Source organism: Perognathus longimembris, chromosome 24 (genome assembly GCF_023159225.1).
Source record: "Perognathus longimembris pacificus isolate PPM17 chromosome 24, ASM2315922v1, whole genome shotgun sequence".
Classification (NCBI taxonomy): domain Eukaryota; kingdom Metazoa; phylum Chordata; class Mammalia; order Rodentia; family Heteromyidae; genus Perognathus; species Perognathus longimembris.
In genome coordinates this window covers 5,844,295-5,850,128 of record NC_063184.1, presented here as the reverse complement: position 1 = coordinate 5,850,128, position 5,834 = coordinate 5,844,295, and the positions used below count along the sequence as shown (strand labels likewise).

General features: G+C 43.9%; 1 pseudogene; it reads left to right on the top strand.

Moving 5' to 3' along the window:
- The first annotated feature begins 3,388 nt into the window (after window positions 1-3,388).
- The window catches only part of LOC125341336, a 14,189-nt pseudogene continuing 11,743 nt past the window's right edge, over window positions 3,389-5,834 (top strand).

The window sequence follows — 5,834 nt, the reverse complement described above, 5'->3', positions numbered from 1 at the left end:
TGAAAAGAAACCTGTGCTTTGGAATAAAGATATGTATTTAAAACAAAAAGAATGAAAGAAAAGAAATAATTTTGCTGTCAAGAAGACTGCAAACCTTTATCGAGTGAATAAATAAAGGAATTGAATTAATGCATATATATGTGTGTGAACTTGAGCTCAATGCAAATCACTTCTTGAGGCTGGAGCATGAATTGCTCATCTGTCAGTGCTTTTTCTCCTCTTTAAAACCAGAGGATAGACATGGATGGTGAGTTATGTCAGTTGCAAACTGGAAGGACCACCCTGGGAGGGCTCCATGCACCCAGTACACTGTTACCTAGGTAACTAGCATACCCTGAAGCAGTTACCTCCTTCTTCTCTGAGATCAAATCCAATCCACCTGGCCAACCTCCTGACCCTGCCCTAGAATGTTATGGCCAATTAACCAGCAAAAGCCAAAAGTAGTGATGTGGCCCATGCTGTAGAGCACTACCCTTGAGCAGAAAAGGCTAAGCAATTGTATGAGACTTCAAACACTGTTACCAAAACCAAGTTAATTAAGAGTATAATAAACTAGTAAATGCACACAAACTATATTTTATGATCATTCAAACATAGAACAAACATTTGCTCATTCAAGGTACTTGGTAAATAAGACCTCGAATCAGGGTCAAATCACAAATCTTACTAGATCTGATATGTGGGATTGCTAGTTATAACTATGGCTTCTCCTGATAAGGAACTGTAGAAAACATGACTACAAATGGGGACAATCTATGTTTGTATCACAAGGAATGCACCCCACCACTTTGCACAACTGAAAACAATGAACAAAATAATGCAGTAACAAAATAAATACAGTGAGCCAGCCCCACCTGGCTCACAGTTGTTTTTTTCTGAATAATTATTTATTGCCAAAGTGATGTACAGAGGGGTTACAGTTTCATACTTAAGGCAGTGGGTACATTTCTTCTACAATTTGTTACCTCCTCCTTCATTTCCCCCATTCCCCTTTCCCTTTCCCCACATGAGTTGTTCAGTTGGTGTACACCAAATGGTTTTGTAAGCATTGCTTTTGCAGTCCTTTGCCTTTTTATCCTTTGCCTTTCAATTTTGATATTCTCTTTCCCTTCCCTAATTCGAATACCAGTATATATAGTATCCAGGGTACTCAGATGAGATACAGTGATAGCACAGGGACAATCACAGGAAGGGGATACAAGAGAATCATCAAGAAAACAAAGCTATGGTTTCACATGGCATCTTGAAAATAATTACAAAAGGGATATAACACTTGTTTCCATATCATGGAGTTCATTTAGCTAGAGGATCACAAGAGCCCAATAAGTATGCCCTTATGAATCTTTTTTGTTTATAAATTTAATTGTCAAGGTGATGTACAGAGGGGTTACAGTTACTTAAGTAATGTAGTGAGTACATTTCTTGTCAAAACTGCTACCACCTCCCTCACTTTTCTCCCACCTTCCATCCTCCCCAGTCTACCCTCCCCCAATTGTACAGTTAATTTACAACATATTATCTCATAATTGAAGTGCCAGACTTTGAAGTCAGGCCCCATTTTACCACGTGAACCCCATTTTACCACACGAACCCCACTTTACCACGCAAACCTGAGATAAGCAGGCCCTGTGAGCAGACCCAGGACAAGCCTATTAGGGCCCAGTCGGTCTAGGACTCTAACTGCTGGGAATGCTTAATTCTGACCACCCCTAGAATCGAACCCTGAGCCAATCAGGTTTGTACCTGTATCCTAATCTTGCTTGTTGAACACCTGATTGTTGTAACTCTGTTCTTTGCCTTTATAAGCCCTGTGTAATCACAGCTCGAGGCTCCCTCCTAACCTCTGCTGTGTCGGTGGGTAGGACGAGGCCCAAGTTGCAGCTCGCTTAAATAAAGCCTTGCCTTGCTTTGCATTTCGGAATGTCTGAGTCTCAGTGGTCTTCTTGGTGGTGGTCTTGCGACTTGGCACAACAATAATTATCACTGCTGCATTACTTTTCCTTTTATCCTTTGTCTGACTATTTTGATGTTCCCCTTCCCATCCCTAATTCAGATAAGCATATAGACAATACCCAGGGCATGAAAATTGAATACAGTGACAACAGGCAGTCTTGATTTCTGAATTAAGATTTTTACTAGCTTTTGCCCTGGCTGGTCTCAAAATGTGGTCCTCCTGTCTCTACCTCCAATAACAAGCATTAGTAATAGTAACTAGTAAATTATGAAAATGAAATGGTAAGAATAGATCCATCAAACTTCAGAATTCCCACAGGCTTTTACACTTACTGCTAATAATTTCTTCTGCTCCTCTCTGACTGGAGGTCCACTGTGTTCGTGGCCCCAAACTGGGAACCAATGTTCCCAGGTGAGTGTGCTCTGCCCACTAGTCAGGCTACTAGAGGGCCTTGAATGCCAGCTCCAGTTAGGGGCTCTGGCGACTTCCGTGTTGGACAGCTTCTACACCTCAGTTCCAGCACTTGACTGGGGCTCTGGCCTTGTAGAAGGCCTTACCAGCCCTTCTGTGATGCCAAGGCTAGTCTTGAGATCCCTCCCTCCCTCTTAGTCCCCGGCATCCTCAGTCCCTCAAATCTCTCCAGCCTTCCCAAATACACTGGGTTCCCATGTTTCCATTTCTCTGCTCTCCCATTCTATCTGTCTGATATTCTTTCACCTTTACCTACTTGTTAACCTCCCTCCTGTACTTTCAGATCCACCTCAGATCACTTCTGTGGTCTACAGCCAAGCACAGAGGACTCTGCTCATCCCCTGCCTCCTAGCCTAGCCCCGCAGTGACCTTTCTCAGGACACTGACCATCTCATGCTCCATTTATCATTAGACAAGATCCTTGAGCTTAAAAGCACTAGTTGCTTGGAGCAATTTGCTGCCTCAATTTTCAAGAAACACTATGAACATTCCAATGTAGAAAGGTTTCTCAGGGGTAGTAGTTTTTTCAAAATATATGATGCTTAGGAAAATTTAGATCTCAGATAATGAATCAATGTTCATTAGATGTGTGTCTCTGGCACTTCAGGCTTACCTGAACTTCAAATGACACTAGGGAGTAGGAATGTTGTGTTTGTTTCCTAAATCTGGCCACCCCAAGGCATAGATAGGGTAGCCTCAGATAGGCAAGCAGGCAGCAAAGCTCCACCCCCTCCAGCCCCTTCTTCCCATATCTCATAAAGGAATTTTAAGGGAGGGAGGCAGCAGACCTGTGCCTTGAGGCTACCAATTGAGAGAGAATGGTAGCAAGGGAGATAATGCACTGGACCTTGGAGAATAGGGCAGAGGAACCAAGCCTTGTGGCAAAGGTGAATCCTGAGGGATCTTGAAGAGGCAGAGGCAGGAGTGGGGGCAGGGTATAGCCACACAGGCCCCTGTCTGTGCATGGCCACACTGCTGATGACAAAGCTTCCTGTATCTCTTGCATCAGCTCCTATCAGTACCACAACATTCCAGGGTGCCACCAGCACCAGAGTGCATTATAAGCAAGATCAGAGGCTGGACTTCGGGGAGCTGCCCCAGGTCAGGAAGCTCCATTGACACCCATCCCAGTTCACATGAACACAGGCATTCTGCATAAAAGCTCACTGCAATCTCCCCAACAAAGTCATCCCCTTCCCAGAGGCCAAGGCTAATAGCAGCAGGACAGAAGCAAAGAATAAACCCACTTTGGGGCAATAGATGACATATGGTGCCTTCTGTACTCCTTTTCTACAAATACAATAACTGCTACTTGTGGACTGCCTACATTCCAGGTGGGGGACAAACACATGTACAAAATGCCTAGAAAATCAGGAGTGAGGCATACCTCTAACCTGCACCTGGTTCCCATGAACTAGCTAGCTATAATAGTCAGACTGCTCTTCCCTACCCCCTGATGGTGAAGTGCTGCCTCCACAGGCCAGGCCTGTTAAGGGCTGTGCAGAGGGGTGGATACCATGTCCATTCCATTAAAAGTAGTCAAAATGAACATTAGATAGAGAGACCTTTTGGAGGGTGCCTAATGTTTCATCACCTGGACCTAGGTGATTCAAAAAGTGAGCCAAATAGCCTGCTTACACAGATAGAAATGGATTGTTGCTCTCTTTCTGGCCTGGATGAAAATAGCTGCATTCCCATTAATAAATGAGATCGTTTCTAGATGATCCATCCTAACACTGCATCGTAACCCCAATCCCAACCTGAACCCTAACCTCTAACTTCTAACCAGTAACACCCCTAACTTTAATCCTAAATCCCAACTTCATTACCAACCCTGAGATATATGCCTTTATGACCACCAGGTGCCAGTAGCAGTTTGGGGAGACCACACTGTGGCCACTATTTCGGATGTCCAAGCTCTGCCGCACTTTGCTGCAGTCCTAGAGGCCAGGGCAGGGTCAGAGGTTGGTCCCCCAAGCCCTTTCTTCCTCTACCTTCTGACAGCCCAGCTGCCTTGGCCAGATGCTGATCCTTGTCCTTGCTTGTTTTCCTGGTTGCCCTGGGGGGGGGGCGGGGAGGAAACAGTGGCCATCTGGCTGGGCATAGGGCCCTTTGCCCAGTAGAAATGAGCTCAAATAAGAAGGCTCTGGCTGGCAAGTCCTATATCTCTCTGGATGAAAAGGGAAAAAGTGGCAGCTTAGAGAGGGAAAGTGGCATCACACAGTACCCTAAGACACAGAGAAATTGGGGGACACACACCCAATGATCCCATCTTGTAAGACCAGAGAAGATCACTAAGAATACTCAAGTCTCAGTTGAATATAATGCTTTTTATAAAGAGGTTGACCCTAGAGGAGGTCATTACCTAAGGATGAATAGCAAATAAGCCCCAGATTTTCTTTTTTTGTGTGTGGTATTGGAGGTGAAACTCAGGGCCTTAGGCATGCTAAATAAGTGCTTTACCACTTCCTTTTCCAGGGATGCAACAAACTAAAGCTAGATCCTTATATATCACCCTGCACAAAATCAATTCCAAATGGGTCAAAGACCTCGAAATCAAAACAAACACCCAGAAAACACTAAAGGAAGGAGTAGGAAAAACACTTGGGCTCCTTGGCACAGGATGGAACTTCCTTAAAAAAGACCCAGAAAGGCTACAAATCAAAGAAAGGTTGGACACATGGGACTACATCAAACTGCAGAACATCTGCAGGTCAAAGGACATAGCTCGCAAGATACAGAAAGCCCAAAGACGGGTAGAAGATCTTTACCAGCCATTCAACAGACAAAGGCCTCATATCTAAACTATTTGCAGAACTAAAAAAATTACCTTCTTCCAAAACAAAACCACAAAGAACCAATAGCCCCCTCATCAAGTGGGCTAAAGACTTACAAAGAGTCTTCTCTGATAAGGAAATGAGAATGGCCAAGAGATATATGAAAAAGTGCTCTACATCATTGGCCATAAAAAAATGCAAATCAAAACAACATTGAGATTTCATCTCACCCCAGTAAGAATGTCATATATCAAGAAAACGAACAATAACAATTGTTGGAGGGCATGTGGCCAAAAGGGAACCCTACTTCATTGCTGGTGGGAATGTAAACTGGTTCTGCCACTCTGGCAAGCGGTATGGAGATTCCTCAGAAGGCTAAATATAGAACTCCCCTATGACCCAGCAGCCCCACTATTGGGTATCTATCCAAATGACCACAAACATAATCACACTAAAGCCACCAGGACAACAATGTTCATCATAGCACAATTTGTCATAGCTAGAATTTAGAACCAACCCAGATGCCCCTCAGTAGACAAATGGATCAGGAAAATGTGGTACATATACACAATGGAATTTTATGACTCTATCAGAAAGAATGACATTGTCCCATTTGTAAGGAAATGGAAGGA